This window comes from Neolamprologus brichardi, chromosome 10 (assembly GCF_056152115.1).
Source record: "Neolamprologus brichardi isolate AB-2024 chromosome 10, ASM5615211v1, whole genome shotgun sequence".
NCBI lineage: Eukaryota > Metazoa > Chordata > Actinopteri > Cichliformes > Cichlidae > Neolamprologus > Neolamprologus brichardi.
The window spans coordinates 4302542-4324705 of record NC_142113.1 but is presented as its reverse complement, the minus strand read 5'-3'; positions in this window follow the sequence as shown (position 1 = coordinate 4324705).

The window sequence follows — 22164 nt, the reverse complement described above, 5'->3', positions numbered from 1 at the left end:
AGGGCCAGTCCACCTGCAGCTTCTCAGCAGCACGGTGAAACAGGGAGAAAAGAGAGGTGTCATCGTTGCCGACCGGCGCAGCAGCGGCGGTACATTGGGCCGACAATGAGCTCTCCTGCTCATCCTCCGACAAACCATGGATGTCCAGGCCGATGTCCAGCACGTCATCATCGTCCTGGGGAGCGCTCCTGCATGGTTCCGGCTCATCATCGGCTAACCCGTCAACATATTCCATGTGGTCAGCCCAGCTAATTGTGGGGACATCAACCGGAAAATCCTCGTCTTCGGACTCGGACGAAGCCGGGGCTCCAGACTCGGAAAGGAGAGGGTCATGCCGTGCGACAGCCGAGCGTCCCAGCACTTTTTCCACAAACGTCACCCGTCTTTCCAGGGTCGAGCGCCGGAGCTGGCGACAAAACGCACAGGCTTCGGGCTCCGTCAACGCTCTCCTAGAGTGGATGATCCCCAGGCAGACAGGGCAGGCATCGTGCTGGTCGCTGTTGTGCAAAGAGAAACCGCATCCCTGAGGACAGGGGCAAAAAGAAGATTTCTGCTTTGCTCACTTCGGTTTGGAGTACATTCCAAAACACAAAGCAAAACGCTGCACGGGAAAACTTGAAATTAGCGCACCGCGGGCAGCCTACACACCAACTGCGCGGTGGAGGCTAACACCAACAGGGGCAGTTAGGCTAAGTTCAAGTCGGCAGACAACGGAGCTAACTAGCAGCAGCTAGCCAGCCCAACTCAGCAGAGGTGTTCTCAGCGAGGTGAAGAGCGTAAGAACTGAGGGATGACTGTGATGACAGCGGCTATATGTGCAGGCGGGGCCATGCGTGCGTCATCACACGTCATCTGCCTTAAAGGCGTGATTAAAGGTTTCTTCAGCCAGGACACGCGAGGGCGTGATATCCCATACTTATGTGTTGTACCGAGTGAATCGACTGAAAGGGAACCACCAAAGTCCTCTTCTCCAGTGTTGGATACGAAAAGGCTCAGGATGGCTACGTCATCCACTCTCCGCTTCTCTCCTTCGTTGTCACTTTTAAAACCAAACAAATCCTCGTTGGCAGTGTCAGAGTCGAACACCCTCAGAAGGGCCATGGCGGTGTCCTCCTCTCCATCATGCAGCAGTCCAGCCCTTTGAAATCCGTTGGTGATCATGGAAGTTTTCACACTTTTCCACGCTGTCAGATTCCACCGGTGGAGTTGAGCATAACTTGCTTTTCGCAAGTTTATTGCCGCTCGCCATCCACGCCTCCCGCTGAACGTGTAGCGCTACTTTGAAGTTTGTTTTTCGCGCTACTTGTATGGCACTAGCATAAGAAAAGAAAACTAGTATAAGAAAACTAGTATAAGAAAAATCTGCCACCGCAAACTGTTCATCAACTAACAGATAGCGCTGCACACGTGGAGACAGGGCACACATCCAGCAGTGATGACGCTTATGTATATGTGGTGAACACAGCTCAACATCCTAAACTCCCACATACTGAAGTCAGAGTAATGGGCACCCAGATACCGGTGCTAATCCATTCTGGGGCCACTGCTAACTGCTTAACTGAAGCTACCTACAACAAACTGACACCACGTCCTACGTTGACTTCTACAGACATCAAGATTTACCCATACCACTCATCTACGTCTCTCCCTGTGTGTGGTGCATTCAGGTGCAGTGTGGAAAAACAAGACAAAACAGTTAGGTGTTCCTTCTTTGTCATTAAAGGAGGAGGCTTCAATATTTTTGAGTTTTGAAACCTCAAAAGCCTTGGGACTCCTCCATATTGTCACTGCGGTCTCTTCTCAGTCTCAACGTTCTGTTGCAGACAAGCTAGTAGAACAACACCCAGAACTTTTCAAGGGAATTGGAAAACTCAAAGTTTTTCAAGTGAAACTGCACATAAACACAGATGTAAAATCAACCTGTCAACCACACAGACGTGTTCCTTTTCATTTACGTCAAAAAGTGGAGGACGAATTTCAGAAACTAGAAGCTGATGACATGATTGAAAAGGTTACGGGACCATCACCTTGGGTTTCACCCATTGTAACACTGCCAAAACCAAAGAATCCGGACGACGTACGGATTAGGGCTGGGACAACGCGTCGACGTAATCGATTACGTCGACACGTAAAATACGTCGACGTAAAAAAATCTGCGTCGATGCGTCGCCACTTTCAAAAAAAGACATGGCGGCAGCGAGTAGCGGCAACATGAGTGAGGCAGTTGCAGTCGACTTAAACCACTCCACCCGAACACGCAGTTTTACAGTATGGGGATATTTTAACCGAAAAGGAAGTGATTCAGTCGTTTGCCGGCTTTGTGAGGTGGAAATGGCCTATCATGAAAGCACGACGGCATCCAGGAGCAGCTTCTGCAAAGGACAAACCACCGTAAGTTTTCAACTTTTTTACTAACGCTAGTTTTTACCCGTTAATTCATGCAAAATGAGTCGGAATGCGCGCAGGCTGATTATCAGAATCGGCGGAAGACGAAAATGTGAGACAGCGAATTGGCCGCAGGAAAAATGTTAAGGATAACGCACCACCTGCTAAACGTAGCCGTCGTGGACACTATTACAACATTGTTAAAGTGCTTGCAAAATCAAAATGACAACAAACTCTTGATTTGTCAAATTTAATGTGTTTCATCCTATTTAAACGCTGTTTTTATACATAATGCTTCTCCAGCTTGATCTTATAGGACAAAGTTATGCCATCTAATGACTAGAAAGCAGTGCACCAGTAAAGGTGCCATCAGCTATGGCTGTTTAAACGTTATTTTTTGCAGCCATCACGATTACTGCATATCATATGTTCAACATTGGGGATTATCATTAACCTTTTACTGTTATGCTATGAAAGCACATGGCATAACAGTGTGTGTGTGCGTGAGTGTATATATATATATATATATATATATATATATATATATATATATATATATATATATATTAGGGGTGCAACGATACTCGTATCGATATTGAACCGTTCGATACAGTGCTTTCGGTTCGGTACGCATATGTATCGAACAATACAACATTTTTAATTTATTTTATCAACTTTCCTTCTGACGGTGCTGTCTGTGTTGAGCGCTCAGTGGATCTGCGCTCGACAGTGCAGCCTAGGCGGAGTAGTCGAACGCAGATTCACTGAGCGCAGGGCAAGCTAGCGAGACAGAAGTTAAGCTCGTTGCAACATGGCAAATTGAACCTTCCCCACCCTCATTCAGATCTGGCGTCTGGAACTATTTTGGTCTTCATGTGACGTATGACCCTGAAGGTAAGCGTGTCATGGACAAAAGTAAAGCAGTATGTCAGATGTGCCACGCAATGCTCAATTACATGAGTGGGAACTAGTGTGTTAGCGCAGTTAGCTCGTTAATGTGTTGACGCTGTCCAGCCCCACACACGGGGCAATCCGCGGTAGCTCGTTAACGGAAATTTGCCGTGTTGTGGCGTTAACCTCATTTCAGATTAAGGCTGACAGCACTAGTGGGAACACAACGAATATGACTGCACATTTACCCGATAGCATCCTAGTGCAAAGACAAGTGGAAGCAGACAAAAGCATGCATACAAACTTTACCCGAGTCATTTAGACAGCCGTTAGCACATGATTCTCCTTATGGGGACCTGATATGTTTAATATGCTGCTGAGAATATAGCCCAGAAGAAGCGTATAGTATAGCTTTTATTTTGGAAAGAGACATTTCTCTGTAATAAACTCTCTTTTCCAAAGATGAGTGATTCCTCAATCAGATACAGGGCTCGCAAAATCGCTAGCCCGACGCCCCGGGGCTAGCGATTTTTCCAGTCGGGCTGCCCTGCCCGTCGGCCTATCGTAGGAAGGAAAAATATATGTCAATGCTTTTGCATTCTTTCGGAAATGTAGCTGGGTAATTATGTCATTGGCATCGGTGAGCCACTGTCAATATGTGACATAATTGAAATCGCGTTTGAATTTGCGCTTGTTTTTTGCTTTCACTTTGCAATCGCGTGAACTGTGTATAGAGAGCGACAGTACTGATTGGTGAGTGATGATAATTTGCGCACTAATTCCTCTGACATCGTCTTATCAATCGTTAGCTTACTATGCAAACATGACAAGTGAAATCTCCCGCAGCAAGCTTAAACATGTGAGAGGTTGATCGCACAGAGAATCGCTGAGCGTTATGTGAGTGCGTGTGTAAAAGCAGCAGGATATATATTTTAGTTCTGCTGAGCCAAATAAGACAGGTCAGGGTGAAGAAGTGACAGCCAAAGAAAAGCTTACCACAAAACGGAAAAGTTATGACAAATCAGACTATAAGGCAAAAAGAAAGTGCAGCTTTATGGTTTCATGGACAAAAGAATTTCTGTGGCTGCAATATGACGAGCTAAATAACCAGGTCTGCACATAAGTGGTCCGCAGGTGCGTATTCGCTGTCAAAATAAAAAACGCGCACAAGATAAGAAGTTGCAACTCGTGTTTGCATACATAAGATTTTCAGGAGGAGGACAGACATTTGTTTAGAACTCTTAAAGATGTCGAAGAAGCTCCTTTAAGCAATTACTTTGGTGTTCCTCCACCTCCAAAGAAATGTCAGGAGTCCGAACCACAAAAGAAGCGCGTATTCTCGGAAAAGTGGTTGCAGGAGGTGAGCTGGCTTCAAACAAATGATGAACGCACAGAGAGGTGGTGCAGAATGTGTCGTGAAAATTTAATAAATGACAAATTAATAAAAAGGCATGAACATTTTTTTGTGTATCGAAAAAATATCGAACCGTGACACCAAAGTATCGAACCGAACCGAACCGTGAATTTTGTGTATCGTTGCACCCCTAATATATATATATATATATATATATATATATATATGCTTTCCATATAATTATTTTGTAATTATTCGACTTCATCTGTGTGCGATTTATGGTTTCAGGAACAAACAGAAAAGTCTGGAGGACTACTGTCAGAGAAGAAGTACACCATGCACACCCCAGGACGTGGCTGTACTTACCGAGAGCGTCTTATCTATGATTTTAAAAGACAAGAGACCACTTGCTGTGGGTGAGGGATTCACCACTTTCCAACAGGTTACACACTGCCGTCTAGGCGTCATTTTACAAGCATGATGGAGAGAAAGTATGAAACTTCAGTGGAGAAACTAAGGAATGAACTAAAAGAGGCCACATCCAAAATCTCCCTTACCACTGATGCTTGGGCAAGTCTGGTCACAGAGTCCTACTTAGGGGTAACTTGTCATTTCATTATTTGTTCAAAGACGCCATTGCTGCTGTTTGTATATTATTAATTTTTTGCTATGATTTCCTTTGTTATATTTGTTTGCACAACATTTAATTTTTTGTTAAAAACAGAAGATTGTACTACAATGTTATTGTGGATTTTGTTTTGTGAATGGAGAGCACTTTTTGGCAGAATGCAAAGTGAATGTTACATTTTGTTTGTTTAAAGACACCATTGTTGCTATTTATTTGAAATGTTTTGCTAACTTTTCCTTTTATATATGTTTGCACATTTCATTTCTTGTTAAATGCTATCTCTATTGTATTGATTGTACGACCTCTACAACTTTATTTTGCAATTTGTTTTTTATTAAAAGGTCTTCAAATGAATAAATTTGTGTTTTTCATTTATATACATAAATTAGTAAATGTGAAATTGCTATACAAGTCAAATAATGGGGAAAAAAATCGTTAATCGAATCGAATCGAAATCGAATCGGATTAAAAAATGAATCGTTAGATTAATCGATGCATCGAAAAATTAATCGCTAGATTCATCGCTTAGGAAAATAATCGTTTTGCCCAGCCCTAGTACGGATATGTGTGGACATGAGACAAGCAAATACTGCAATCAAACGAGAACGACACGTCACGCCCACGATTGATGATGTAATCCATGAGCTGAATGGATCTACGGTGTTCTCAAAACTTGATCTCAGGGCAGGATACCACCAATTTGAATTACACCCTGACAGCCGCTACATTACGACGTTCACTACTCATCTGGGACTTCGGCGCTATAAAAGACTGAGCTTTGGAATCTCTTCTGCAGCTGAAGTGTTCCAAAATGCTATTTATCAGACGCTGCAACGACTGAACGGAGTCAAAAATCTCAGTGATGACATTATAGTCTTTGGCAGGGACCAGGCTGATCATGACAGCAATCTTACAGCTCTCTTTAAGCGACTATCAGAGTCAGGTCTTACTCTGAATCGAGAGAAGTGTGAATTTAATAAAACGAAACTTGAGTTTTTTGGTTTCATCCTCTCTGCAGGTGGCATTTCAGCAGATCCTAAAAAGGTTGCAGCAGTTCAACACGCTCCCAACCCAAAAACACCTGCTGACATCAAAAGTCTCCTTGGCATGGCCAATTACTGCTCAAGGTTCATCAGAGACTTCTCATCGATCTCTGAGCCGCTGCGCTCCACCCCTTGGACATGGGGTCAAGACCAAGAAACTGCGTTGCAGGCACTCAAGGTCAGTCTCACAAGCGACACGACGATGTCCTACTTCTATCCCAGCAGACACACTGAACTGATTGTTGATGCTAGTCCAGTAGGACTGGGCGCCATCCTCTGTCAAAAAGATGAAAAGGGGATGAAGCACATTATTGCATATGCAAGCAGAGCACTGAGTGATGTGGAAACGAGATACTCGCAGACTGAGAAAGAAGCACTCGCCACTGTGTGGAGGTGCGAACAATTCCATTTGTATGTTTATGGACATCCATTCACACTGGTGACCGATCACAAGGCACTCAAAATCATCTGGAATAACCCAAGATCAAAACCACCTGCCAGAATAGAAAGATGGGGACTGAGACTTCAGCCATATAACTTCAGAGTGGAATACAGAAAAGGTGCTGATAATCCAGCTGACTTTATGTCACGTCATCCAGTGCCAACACAGGAGAATGAAAGTGCTCGTGCATGTAAGGTTGCAGAAGAGTATGTCAATTTCTTCTCTTATCACTACACCCCAAAAGCCATGACACTTCACGAGATAAAAACAGAGACTCTGAAAGACCAGGTTCTGCAGGAAGTCATCGGTCACATCAGGAACAACACGTGGCATCTAACAGATAAATCCCAGCATGCTGACATTTTGAAATCATTCAAACATGTTCAAAGTGAACTAACAGTAGCTGACTCATCTGACTTCATACTCAGAGGCACGAGGATAGTTATTCCAACTGTCCTACAAGAAAGAGCAATACAACTGGCACACGAAGGGCACCAGGGTATCGTCAAGACCAAAGCGCTGCCACGTACCAAAGTATGGTTCCCAGAGATCGATCGGAAAGCAGAATCTGCAGTTCAAAACTGTCTGCCATGCCAAGCTAGCACACCTGTCAGACACACTGACCCTGTGCAGATGTCACCATTACCCGAAACGCCCTGGCACAGTGTCAGTGCAGACTTTTATGGACCACTCCCTACGGGGGAATACCTGCTCGTTATCACAGACGAGTATTCTCGCTATCCAGTCGTTGAAAGTGTACGCTCAACATCAGCATCTTCTGTTATCCCAGTCATTGACAACGTATTCTCCATGGAGACAGCAACTAAACATCTTTCTTCGTGAGTACAGATCTACACCTCATTGCACAACAGCGAGCTCACCAGCTGAAATACTGTTTCAACACCAGCTATACACCAAGCTCCCTTTCGTTAACACCACTCCACGGAAGTGTTCAGATGCTGAAGTGAGAGCAAGGGATGATAGTGCAAAGATCAAGATGAAGGTGATCGCAGATGCAACTCGTCGCGCCAGACCACACTCACTAAGTCTGGGTGACACAGTGCTGCATCGCCAACCCAAGCACAACAAATTATCCACACCATACAATGCAAAACCCTATAAAGTGACTAAAGTTAAGGGTTCTGAAATTACAGCTACAAGGGATGGACACTCAATTGTCAGGAATGCCTCATGCTTCAAGAAAATCAGACATGGACTTGAAGATGCCCCACCTGGACGACATGTCGACCCCGCCTTAACAGACAAGCCCAGATACCCAGTCAGATCAAACAGACGCGTACCTATGCATCTGTCTGATTACATCAGATCTAAGACTTGAATATCTGAGTGACCCGTTAAAGGTTACGCTGTGTGTAACATGTTTGTTGTTCCTGAATCTAACACTGTAACCAGTATTCTAGTGTTGAATTTTGATAGTGATTAGTCAGAGATCTGCGCAAATGCAGTGCTGTTTAAGTGATGTTTAGGTGTGGAGAAACTCAAGTAATAAGAACGTTCAGTAATTTTATTAGGTGTTGTTATCATAGGTTCAGATTAATAATTCACCTCACTGAGTACCTAAGTTTGTTAAAGAAAAAAAAAAGGAGGTGATTGTGATGTTTACAGAACTTTTATTTTGAAAGGTCGAATGTAAGGCAGAAGGAGGATATAGAAAAAGGAGACAACAGAAAACGGTAGATGAACAAGTTAGCGCTGCAGACTGTGTTGCCGCTGCAAGCCTGAGAATTAAAGAATGGAACTGAGAAAGACTGAAGGTGTCATCATTAATGTTTGAGGCATGCAAACATTACAGTACCACTGAAAGCGGTACTGTTATGTTTGCATGCCTCAAACATAACAGTACCGCTGAAAGCAGCCGTCATCCAGGCGCAGCTCCTGGAGCAAATGGTGAAAACTCCAAAAAAACTTAAAAAAAAAAACCAAAAAAACAAAAAAAAACACATCCCCATTTTAAAATGTCATGTGACAATCTGATTGGCTTACGGAATGATGATGTCACAAGATGTGACATCATTAATACCTTTGATCCTTTGAAGTTCTGAAGTCTATAAATAGGGATCAGAAGCAGCAATTTTAAAACAGTTTGTTTGCAGACTTCAAACGTTCAACACGAGATACATTTGGAAATATTTCTAAGCCTTTTCAGAGTCACTGTGCACAGGCTCCAACATGGGACGAAAACGCCGACAAAGAAAAATAAATAATGCTGCCTCTCCTTCGTGGTCTGGCCAGCCAATCTCTTCAGGAGAAATAACCATGGATGTTGTCTTATCAATCCAAAGGGCATTACAGGAAAGTCAGAAGGAAAACTCTGACCTCCATGACAAAGTTAAACAAATTGAAGAAGAGAAGCTTCAACTAGAGGAGAAGTGCAGACAATTGGAAGCACGAAATAAAGACCTGGAAGGAAAACAGCAACGGCAGCCTGATATAAAAATTATCAATGAGGGAATGAAGTTTGGTCAAGGACGAAAGAATTTTTTTTCCCGTATTTTTTCATCGGGAACACAGAGTGCCGAATTAAAAGAAACATCTGCCCAGCTTCAAGGAAAGAAAGCTACTATTGAGGAGATACAGATACTTCAAGGAAAGCTCGATGAAGCTGAGAAAACAATTGAAAAAATCCGCCAACAGAAGACTGAACAGGAAGTACAAATGGAGCACAAACTGAAAGAGCTTCTTGAAGAAAAAAAGCAACAGGAAGAAGAAAAACGTATTCTCCAGGACTTTGAGAGAAGGAATCTAGAACTGCGAGAATTTTGTAATGAAATGAAGGAAAAAACATCTGAACTGGAAAGAAAAAAGACAATACGATTGCAGCGCAAACTCAAAGACATGAGGGAAATGTGCGTAGATCTGGCAGTCAGGTTTGGTGAAACAGAGTTCAAAAATATAGAGCTTCTTGAAGAAAAAGAGAAACAGGAAGAAGAAAAACGTATTCTCCAGGATTTTGAGAGAAGGAATCTAGAACTGCGAGAATTTTGTAATGAAATGAAGGACAAAACACCTGAACTGGAAAGAGAAAAAGAAATACCAATGGAGGACAAACTCAAAGTCATGAGGGAAATGTACGTAGAGCTGAAAGTCAGGTTTGATGAAACAGAGTGCAAAAATAAAGAGCTTCTTGAAGAAAAAGAGAAACAGGAAGAAGAAAAACGTATTCTCCAGGACTTTGAGAGAAGGAATCTAGAACTGCGAGAATTTTATAATGAAATGAGGGAAAAAACACCTGACCTGGAAAGAGAAAAGGAAATACTGGAAAGACAATGTTCAGAGATGCAGTGTACGATCGATGGAATGAGGAAAGAACACTCAGAGCTCATGAATGAGATGTTGTTGAGGGTCAGTGACTTGAAGACCCAAATAAGTGAAATGCAGGCACAAAAGCAACAACAAGAGAAAAAATATGAATACCTGCTGCTTATGCATCAAGTATTCAAGAGAAAAATTGACCTGATAGAAGAGATGTACAAGAAAAAACAAGAGAGAAATACAGACATGTGCAAGGCAAATCCAATGGAGGAGGAAACGTACGAAGACCCGAAAGAAAAGCCTAGAAAAGAACAAGCAGGATTAAAAGAAATGGAGCAAAGATGCAAGCAACTCGAGGAGCAAAATGCAGAAACAAACGATCAGTTGAGAACCCTTATCCTGGAGAAAAAAGCGCTCATGGAAAAATACCTGGAAATGAAGAAAAGAGGCGTCTGCTGGTTATTCAGATGATTTAGCCTCGTCCTCCTCCACCTGTGATCCATCTTAATTTTCACCTCTCCTGTCCCCCCTCTCCCTTTCTCTCCTAACACATATTCCTTACCTTCTTAATCTTTTTTCTTTTTTTCACCCTCACCCCCTTCCCCCCTACCCCCCCAACCAGTCCCAGCAGTTGACTGCCCCCTCCTGAGCCTGGTTCTGCTGGAGGCTTCTGCCCGTTAAAAGGCAGTTTTTCCTCCCCACTGTCGCCTAGTGCTTGCTCAGAGGGGATTGTTGGGGTTTTCTCTCCTCCCCCCTCCCCTTCCCCCTCCCCCCCCCCTTCATTTATTTATTTGATTGTTTAAGTTTCCTTTTATGTTGTTTCTGTAGTTACTTGTTTTACTTTTTTCAACTTATGTAACAAAATAATAAACCAATTGAATTTATCCTTTGAGTATTTTTCATCTAATCTTTACAGAATTAAGCTCTGTCTTTTATTTGCTTGTTAAAACTCCATAAATGGTGAAGTAAAAACCTGGGATATGGTTTAAAACATTGAAATAGACTAACCAACTAGTCTAAAACTAAGAAACACTTAAATATTACGTTAAATTGAAAACAGTTAAAAAGAGATATCCCTGTTCATAAATGTCATGTGATAATCTCATTGGCTTATGGAGTGATGATGACATCATCACTCCTGGAGGGAAAAAGTCGCACAAAAGTGGCAGGCAGACGAAAAAACACGGCATAATGATACTTTTACGTTTTGAAATCTACAAAGGTTTGCACTGTGAGAATCAACTTGTGAGAACTGTGACTAATCTTCATGTGTGTGTGTAAAAAAAAAAAAATAAATAAATAAAGTGTATAAAGTGTTTGGCGAGGGGCTAGTTATTCTGAGAAACCCTGCTGCAATAAATGAGGGACCACTGTATATACTTTCTCTATGAGTCTCCAGGTGAAGGCACAGCCATGAAGTCGTCCACTAGACAGTCCCAGATGGCCGTCGCTACCTGGGGGATGATCTGGCACACCGTGGACACACCGACTCTGTAACTGAACGCGATGGTCCTGGAGGAGTCCCTGGTGTCAAGGAACCTGGACAAAATTGTTCAAAATTAGTATTACGTGTACTGCAGTTGTAAAATACATTATTCAAACTCTAAAATACTTTTGCGATGTCAGATTTAAATTACAAAACATAAATCTTGACTAAAGATGAACCAAACTGTTCACAGTTTTATCTAACTCTCAGTTTTAAGAAAGGCTGGTGACCCCTGTTATAGAGTCTGACAGCTGCTGGGATTATATACAAATATTCAACTATACCAGAAATAAACCAGGTCTAAATAAAAAAAAGGAGTGAGTATCACTACAAAGATTAACCCACAGTGGTCCTCATACCACAGTTTGATATCAGCAAACACCGAGAGCATACACTGATATGACACCACAGCCATGCTATCAATGCAAACACTGATAACACGGCATAAATTGAATTAAATCGGGACTTGATGAGACCTTTTGAGTAGGGCTGGGCGATATGGCCTAAAATCCATATCGCAATATAATTTGAAGCATGTGCGGTAACGATATATATTAAGATATATATTCTTTTCTTCTGTATAACGTATTTTCCACACAAAAAATCCTTTAATTTTCTCAAAAATCGAGAGTGTGCCTTATGTATGAACTCTGGTTGTGCTTACTCACCTCGAACCGATTTCTGCGTGCAGAAATCTGTTAAAAATGTTTTAGTACAACTTTGGTAAGCTGCACTGCTTGATGGATTGTCAGAGCATTACAGCTGCCGTGGTGAGGAGCTTCGCGGAGTAATCTGGGTCCAAAACTCCGTCCATTTCAGGTCTCAAAGTCAAACGAACACTAAGAGTTAAAAACAGTCTAAATTCTTTCATCTTTAATTAAATCATCAGCGTTGCTGCTTTATCGGGTGTAACAATTACATTTTACATCCATGAAAACAGAATTTATTAAATTTAACGGAGTTAGAAGTTAACAGGAAGTTAGCTCGCTAGTTTCCACCTAAACATTTCATACCATGTTCTGACAGAGACTTTTGAAACTAATTAAAACGTACAGCTCTGCTACCACTTCCAACATAAATGAAGACAGAAAACTAAACAGCAGTGGCGTTTGCAGGGTTACTGAAGTTGGATTACCTTACGTGTGCATAAGGACCATAAATGGCACCTGTTAAGAGACACGGTTATGAAGCGGATTTCAAACTCCAGGCTGTCAGTCACAAACTTGGGAACAGAGCAGCTGTGAAATCTGCCCTTGTTATTATGCTCAGCGTCTTTTAGTTTAGATTTTGACTGCACAATTGTGAGCTCTTTGTTATGCACAAAAACAACATAGTTTTCTTTTATTTATGGAGTATTTTTATTTAATAAATGCTCATAATTTATTTTTGAGTAATTTTTTTTCATGTACAGTGGGGCAAAAAAGTATTTAGTCAGCCACCGATTGTGCAAGTTCCCCCACTTAAAATGATGACAGAGGTCAGTAATTTGCACCAGAGGTACACTTCAACTGTGAGAGACAGAATGTGAAAAAAAAATCCATGAATTCACATGGTAGGATTTGTAAAGAATTTATTCGTAAATCAGGGTGGAAAATAAGTATTTGGTCAATAACAAAAATACAACTCAATACTTTGTAACATAACCTTTGTTGGCAATAACAGAGGTCAAACGTTTACTATAGGTCTTTACCAGGTTTGCACACACAGTAGCTGGTATTTTGGCCCATTCCTCCATGCAGATCTTCTCAAGAGCAGTGATGTTTTGGGGCTGTCGCCGAGCAACACGGACTTTCAACTCCCGCCACAGATTTTCTATGGGGTTGAGGTCTGGAGACTGGCTAGGCCACTCCAGGACTTTCAAATGCTTCTTACGGAGCCACTCCTTTGTTGCCCGGGCGGTGTGTTTTGGATCATTGTCATGTTGGAAGACCCAGCCTCGTTTCATCTTCAAAGTTCTCACTGATGGAAGGAGGTTTTGGCTCAAAATCTCACGATACTTGGCCCCATTCATTCTGTCCTTAACACGGATCAGTCGTCCTGTCCCTTTGGCAGAAAAACAGCCCCATAGCATGATGTTTCCACCCCCATGCTTCACAGTAGGTATGGTGTTCTTGGGATGCAACTCAGTATTCTTCTTCCTCCAAACACGACGAGTTGAGTTTATACCAAAAAGTTCTACTTTGGTTTCATCTGACCACATGACATTCTCCCAATCCTCTGCTGTATCATCCATGTGCTCTCTGGCAAACTTCAGACGGGCCTGGACATGCACTGGCTTCAGCAGCGGAACACGTCTGGCACTGCGGGATTTGATTCCCTGCCGTTGTAGTGTGTTACTGATGGTGACCTTTGTTACTTTGGTCCCAGCTCTCTGCAGGTCATTCACCAGGTCCCCCCGTGTGGTTCTGGGATCTTTGCTCACCGTTCTCATGATCATTTTGACCCCACGGGATGAGATCTTGCGTGGAGCCCCAGATCGAGGGAGATCATCAGTGGTCTTGTATGTCTTCCATTTTCTGATGATTGCTCCCACAGTTGATTTTTTCACACCAAGCTGCTTGCCTATTGTAGATTCACTCTTCCCAGTCTGGTGCAGGTCTACAATTCTTTTCCTGGTGTCCTTCGAAAGCTCTTTGGTCTTGGCCATGGCGGAGTTTGGAGTCTGACTGGTTGAGGCTGTGGACAGGTGTCTTTTATACAGATGATGAGGTCAAACAGGTGCCATTCATACAGGTAACGAGTGGGGGACAGAAAAGCTTCTTACAGAAGACGTTACAGGTCTGTGAGAGCCAGGGATTTTCCTTGTTTGAGGTGACCAAATACTTATTTTCCACCCTCATTTACGAATAAATTCTTTACAAATCCTACCATGTGAATTCATGGATTTTTTTTTCACATTCTGTCTCTCACAGTTGAAGTGTACCTCTGGTGCAAATTACTGATCTCTGTCATCATTTTAAGTGGGGGAACTTGCACAATCGGTGGCTGACTAAATACTTTTTTGCCCCACTGTACATCTACGCTGTATGTTAATAAAAGTGCCCGTGTGACATCTGGGACACAGCTTTGACTAAGAACTCTCTTTTTGTTCTTACCTTATGGCGTTAAAAAAATATCGAGATACATATCTTATATCGTCATCCAGCTAAAAAATATTGAGATATGAATTTTGGGTCATATCGCCCAGCCCTAGTTAAACATAGTTTCAAAATCCTTAATGCACACCTTTTTCTCCACTGTGTTCAAATGCTCTTAACTGTTTAAGTAGAGGAAAAAGTCTGACATATTTCACGCCCATTAAACGTTAAACACGGCTCTGAAAACGAGGTCATGGTTACTTCCGGAGCAAAAACCTCTGCTTGTGCTCACAGAACCTAAATTGCATCAAATAAGACAATAATAAGACAAATGACTACAAAGTGACACCAGAGGCTGGAGAAGAGCAAGCATAAAGTGACACGTTGTGTGCGCACAAGTTCTCTTGGTACCACTCTTCACATACCAGTGTGTCAAAGTCCTGAATGCAGCCTGCATGCTAGTCCATCAAGTTCCATCTGAGCTTTAAATAAAATACACTCAGCTTTTCCTTGGATTTTCAGAGTTGCTCAGTTCATACAGGAACTGCAGCAGTCGGGGTTAACGTGTCGCTGTGTTGCTCCTCCATCTCAGCCATTGAGACTAGTTGCAATTTATTCTGAGGAAAACAAGAGACACAAAAAGATATTTTAAAAAGTTTATATTTTTTTTCTTTTTTTTTTACCTTGAACATAAACAACAGCAACAAAAAACAAAGGATTATGGCTGTGCGATATGACGATATATATATCGGATGACGATATAAAAATGTGTATTGTTTCATATTATATACCCTATCGTTTGTTTCGTGATGTTGCAAAATAAACTGTTTACGGCAATATTTTTTCATGGTTTTGATGGTCACTGTAGCGGCTATATTAATTTCTTAAACTTCTCTCTCTCTCTTATACTTAAAATAACCACAATATGGACGGACAAGCGACTGTTTCGTACTGTTGTTACCAACAATGACGGTAAAACCATCGTGTGGCTCCGCCGTCCGCTTGTTTATTTTCCACATAAACCTTTCACAAGAAAGCTCAGAGACTTTTCAAAGTAAACTGAAATGATATACATTATTCTCAAACATCAAATTTCAGAATATGCATCAAACAAATGACCTCAAATTAAAACATGAAGTAACTATAAATTGGCGCTTATAGTCACCATGCGGATGAAGGCACAGAGAATACCAGCATGGCCAGCGAGGATGAGGCAGAACCAGCTAGCTCCAAACAGAAGGACCAGTCAAAACAAGGCGAGGACCTTATTGCTAAACGAGGGGCTACCTCTGTAGCATGGACATGGTTTGGTTATGAAAAGTCTGACACGCCCCACAAAACTGTACTATGCAAATTATAGCACAAAACGGTCCCCACCACCACTCAAACATGACAAACCTCTTTAACCACCTACACAAGAATCACATGAAAGAGTATTGTTTAAACTCTTGTCCTAGTTCAGTTGACTTAGGTTTTTTAGTTAATACTGTAGTAGTTCTTTTAATTTAGGAATCTATTTTAGCTTAACTATAATCTGTTAGCTAAGTTGATAGAAGTTTATTAATTAACTGAGCTCCTTAAAGTAGCTGTGTGAACTCCTGAATCAGTTTCATTTTAATTATCAGAGTTGATTGACTGGATGTAAAGAAAAATGTGTATTGAACATCTTAAGTATTTTTTTTTTTTAGCTTTCCATCATCCATTTCAGCAAAACTACCTGTTAGGTTTACCTTAGATCTCAGGTTTAAATATCTACATTCTTTAAATTAGGGATGCAACGATACCAATTTTTTTCAAACCGATACTTGGATCTGAGTACTTGCCGATACAGAGTACAAATCCGATACTTCTACCACACACACACACAAATGCAATGAATTGGAAGACAGGTTTTATTTTATTCTCTACCGATAAAAAAAAAAAATCTTAATAAAAGTGACCACAAAAAAATTTCAAGTGAAAAATAAGCACTTTTGTTAAATTATTACAGAGTCTCCACATTGTAATTTAACAAAATATCACTGAACTATTGGCACTGTCTCGAGCTTTCAGAATAATAAATAAACACTTCTGTTTGGAATAAAATAAATACAAATTAGGTTTGAGAATAAAATAAACTTTTAAATTGTTGCAGAGTGTCCATATTGTAAACAAACAAACAAAATAACGAAAGTATTTGGCATTGACAAACTCCTCATCTGCCCGTGGATCATCAGTCCACTGTGCCGTTAAACCAAGGACTGACATCGCGCACACACTGCTTGTCTTTACCTCTTTAGAAAGTTTTGGCACCATTATCTCCCTGATGTGTGGGCGGTTGGGAATTTCATATCGCAGCTCGAGTATGCTGAGAAGACGGTGCAATCCTATGTTTTCCACGACTGGCATTGGCTGGTCATCCAGAGCGATAAAATGAGTCAGAGTCTCTGTTATTTTAACTGCCCGTGGATTTTCTCTTGACATTTTTCATCGCTTTTCCAAAACCTGAGTTAAAGTTGGCTGTTCCGGTCCACACTGCTGACATTTTGTTTAGCCTAGCTACAGCAGCCTCCAGTTTCTCTTTTTTATCTGGAGCCGCCAGTCTCACTCGCCTAACCCTGTGCCTGTTTAGCGCGGGATGTCCCCCTAGTGGCCAATCTAAAAAACTACAACAAAAATGACATGCCACCCAAATAAGTTAGTAATCGTTCATGGTATCGGTTAACTTTTACGAGTATGAGTACACACACATTTTACAGTATCGACCCCGATACCCGATACCAGTATCGGTATCGGTGCATCCCTAATTTAAATTAATTTTTTGTTGTTTACAGAAAAAAATTCAAACCCACAGATTCCATTAAAGTGTATCTGATCATTTCATGCAGAAAGTTTGTTTTAAGAACATGACAAGACAATTACTCACGAGCACCCAACATTCAGCATTTATTGTGCCATCTTAGGCTACGTTCACACTGCAGGTCTTAATGCTCAGTTCAGATTTTTTGATCAAATCCGATTTTTTTGTCTGCTTGTTCACGCTACAAATAAAATGTGACAACAAATGCGCTCTAGTGTGAACCCTCAAAGCGGCCGCATGCGCGTGCTCCGTTTAGACCCAGACCAAACAGTATCGTTTGACTGATGGCCCTTAATATAAAGACTTGACTTTACGTTTCCCAATTTTGCTTTAAGTTATAAAGTTATTTTGTTATTTACATTTGGCCTAATAATTATCCTTATTGCTGTTTTAGAGAGGAGCGGTGCTTCAAAGGTTAGTTGGAAATTTCTGTCAGAATCTGGAGATTATACAGTACAAATAAAATGTTCACGTTTCTCTGTTGTCTTCCCAACAGTTTCACTAACATCTACACTGGATGGCCAGGAAGCGTTCGCAGTGGCTTCTCCAGCGCCGATAATTAGCGTCTGTCTTGTGTCAGTGACGTAAAAGACGGATTTAATGCGACATGACCGTTCACACAGCAGTGGCTTTCTAAAACGTCAGATATGTATCGGATTCAGAACCACATACAAAAGTCGGATTTGAAAATATCAAATACAAGTAACGCGTTACTGCCCATCTCTGGTGCCCACACTTAGTGAAATTCTCACACCAGCCCTTTTAGCACCAACTACCATGCTCAGTTTGAACTTAGGCAGCCTAAATACATGGAGTTGCTGTCATTTGATTGGCCTTAATTAGTTGAGCACGAGTACCTAAGGAAGTTGCTGGAGCCAAATGAAGGTTGTATTAGATCTGAAACCTTAATTTAAGGGGTTAATTGTACTTTAATGGCAAGAGTTTAAAGATTTTAAGGATTTACTAAAATACTTGAATGTCTAAATTTGACATATGCAAATGAAGTTAACTATAAATAATATTTGAATTTTGGTGTACAGGGCGAGCCACTTTTGTAATCCAGTTGGCAAAGAATGGAGGCCCGGCTCCACAGGTGAACAAAGCAGACTTTATACTCCATGATTTGAGTTATAATCTAGTTTAGAAAGAAATGTTTATTACACTCAACCCACCACTAGAAAAACCTGCTCAAAACAGAAAACAAACATTAATATTTCTGAGGATAGTTTTGTGTCTGTGCTTATTATTTGGCTACTAAAGGAATAAGCACACTGATATGTACTGTGGGCTCAGTGAGGGTCCAAGAACAACTTTCTGCCCCGACGATGCTGAAAATCATCAAAGACACCAGTCACCCATCACATGGACTCTTCACCCTCCTGCCCTCTGGGAGGCGCTACAGGAGCCTCCGGACTAAGACCACCAGATACCGGAACAGCTTCTTCCCCACAGCTGTCAGACTCCTGAACTCTGCCTCCTGACATCTGACCCACGTTAACACATGGACTGGACATCCACACACCCACAACCACCTACACACACACACACACACACAATGGACAACTGTACCCTCAAACACACAATAACAACATGGACTGAGCCACCACTCACAACCACTAGCACTTTATAGCCACTGTAGAAATTATCCACATATCTCACTTATCTTAACTGCACTACTGTATAGTTTTGTGTAAATAATCATTCTGTACATACGATAATTTTTAATCCTACAACTGTTTATAACTTGCATAGTTCACATTTCTGTATAACTGTATATCTCAGATTTCTGTATAGTTTTTTTTTATTTCATATTTATATCCTGATCATAGCCTGTACATACTTATAGTTATAGAATATTCATAACATACTTCATACGTGTACATTATAACATACCATAATAGACCCATTTCTGTAATATACTTACATATCTATATTATTGCTAATATATATTGTAATATATCTATATCATGGCTAAAGCACTTCTGGATGGATGCAAACTGCATTTCGTTGCCCTGTACCTGTGCATGTGCAATGACAATAAAGTTGAATTCTATTCTATTCTACTCTAAAACAAGCAGGTGTGGAATGTGGAATGGGATGATGCAGTTACATGGAAACACAGTTTAAACTGTAACAACCTAGAGAATCTGACAGCACTTCACCTTTGAACGTCATCGTGTGACAACATATTCATCAGAGCCTCAAAAAGAAAACCTACAAACTTCAATTTTGAACAAGATTTAACAACAAAACAACTGAAAGTACACTGAACATTTTTGGTGAGTACTTGCATAGGTAGTTTTAAGGTCATTTTGGTTGATACAGTGTAACATCATAATAAAACACTAGACTCTTTCAAATCCCGCAATTTGTTTTTCTTCAAAATTTGTCCCTGAATCTTGTTTTACTGGGTCCTTCAACTTGAACACAAAGAAAAAAAGCTCTGTTTAAGTTATTGAGATGTTGTGTGATGGAGCAGTAAAGTCAGGAATTCACATCATGTAAAAACTAGGGGTGCAACGATACACAAAATTCACGGTTCGGTTCGATACTTTGGTGTCACGGATCGATATTTTTTTGATACAAAAAAATGTTCATGCCTTTTTAATTTGTCATTTATTAAAATTCTAAATATATATTTTAACTCAAAAGTAGTTTTTAAATTTAATGTTGCTGAAACAACAAAGTAATAAAAAAATAAATCTATCTGATCGAGAAATCACTCATCTTTGGAAAAGAGAGTTTATTACAGAGAAATGTCTCTTTCCAAAATAAAAGCTATACTATACGCTAGGGCTGGGCGATATGGCCTAAAATCCATATCGCGATATAATTTGAAGCATGTGCGGTAACGATATATATCACGATATATATTCTTTTCTTCTGTATAACGTATTTTCCACACAAATGTCTGAGTGGTGTCCCAGAAACGATGTGGGCTTCATAGATAATTGGCAAACCTTCTGGAGGAAACCTGGTCTTGTTAGGAGAGATGGCATCCATCCCACTTTGGATGGAGCAGCTCTCATTTCTAGAAATATCGACAAATTTATTAAACCCCTCAAAACATGACTATCCAGAGTTGGGACCAGGAAGCAGAGTTGCAGTCTTACACGCCTCTCTGCAGCTTCTCTCCTCCTGCTACCCCCCCAAAAACCCATCTCCATAGAGACTGTGTCTGCTTCCAAAAAGACAAAAAACAAACTAAAAACCAGCAACAAACAACTTAAACATTTACAAAGAAAGAACAATACAGTATCCACATCTGAACCAAAGAGTAAAACAGTGAAATGTGGATTATTAAATATTAGGTCTCTCTCCTCCAAGTCTCTGTTAGTACATGACTTAATAATTGATCAACAAATTGATTTACTCTGCCTTACAGAAACCTGGTTGCAGCAGGATGATTATGTTAGTTTAAATGAATCAACACCCCCGAGTCATTCTAACTACCAGAAATCTCGAAGCACAGGTCGAGGGGGCGGTGTGGCTGCAATTTTTCACACCAGTCTATTAATTAATGAAAGACCAAGACAGACTTTTAATTCATTTGAAAGCCTGATGCTTAGCATTGTCCACCCCAGCTGTGAAACTCAGAAACCAGTCTTACTTGTTATCATCTATCGTCCACCTGGGCCTTACACAGAGTTTCTGTCTGATTTCTCAGACTTTATATCTAATTTAGTTCTGAGCTCAGATAAAATAATTATTGTGGGTGATTTTAACATCCATGTTGATGCTAAAAATGACAGCCTCAACATGGCATTTAATCTGTTGTTAGACTCAATTGGTTTCTCTCAAAATGTAAAAGAACCCACCCACCACTTTAATCACACTCTAGATCTTGTTTTAACATACGGCATAGAAACTGAACATTTAACAGTGTTTCCTGAAAACCCTCTCCTGTCTGATCATTTCTTGATAACATTTACATTTACAATAATTGATTACGCAGCAGTGGAGAGTGGACTTTATCAAAGTAGATGTCTTTCTGAAAGCGCTGTAACTAAGTTTAAGAATATAATCCAGCCACTGTTATCATCGTCAATGCCCTGTACCAACACAGAGCAGAGCAGCTATCTGAACGTTACCCCAACAGAGGTCGATTATCTTGTTAATAATTTCACCTCCTCACTACGTACGACTCTGGATACTGTAGCTCCAGTGAAAACTAAGGTCTCTAATCAGAAGTACCTGACCCCGTGGTATAATTCTCAAACACGTACCCTAAAGCAGATGACTCGTAATCTGGAGAGGAAATGGCGTGTCACAAATTTAGAGGATCATCATTTAGCCTGGAGAAATAGTTTGTTGCTTTATAAGAAAGCCCTCCGCAAAGCCAGAACAGCTTACTACTCATCACTGATTGAAGAAAATAAGAACAACCCCAGGTTTCTCTCAGCACTGTAGCCAGGCTGACAAAAAGTCAGAGCTCTTTTGAGCCAACCATCCCTTTAACGTTAACTAGTGATGACTTCATGAACTTCTTCACAAATAAAATTTTTATCATTAGAGAAAAAATTACCAATAATCATCCCACAGATGTAATATTATCTACAGCTACTCTTAGTTCCATTGATGTTAAGTTAGACTCTTTTTTTCCAATCGATCTTTCTGAGTTAACTTCAATAATTACTTCCTCCAAACCATCAACGTGTCTTTTAGACCCCATTCCTACAAAACTGCTCAAAGAAGTCCTGCCATTGATTAATTCTTCGATCTTATATATGATCAACCTATCTCTAA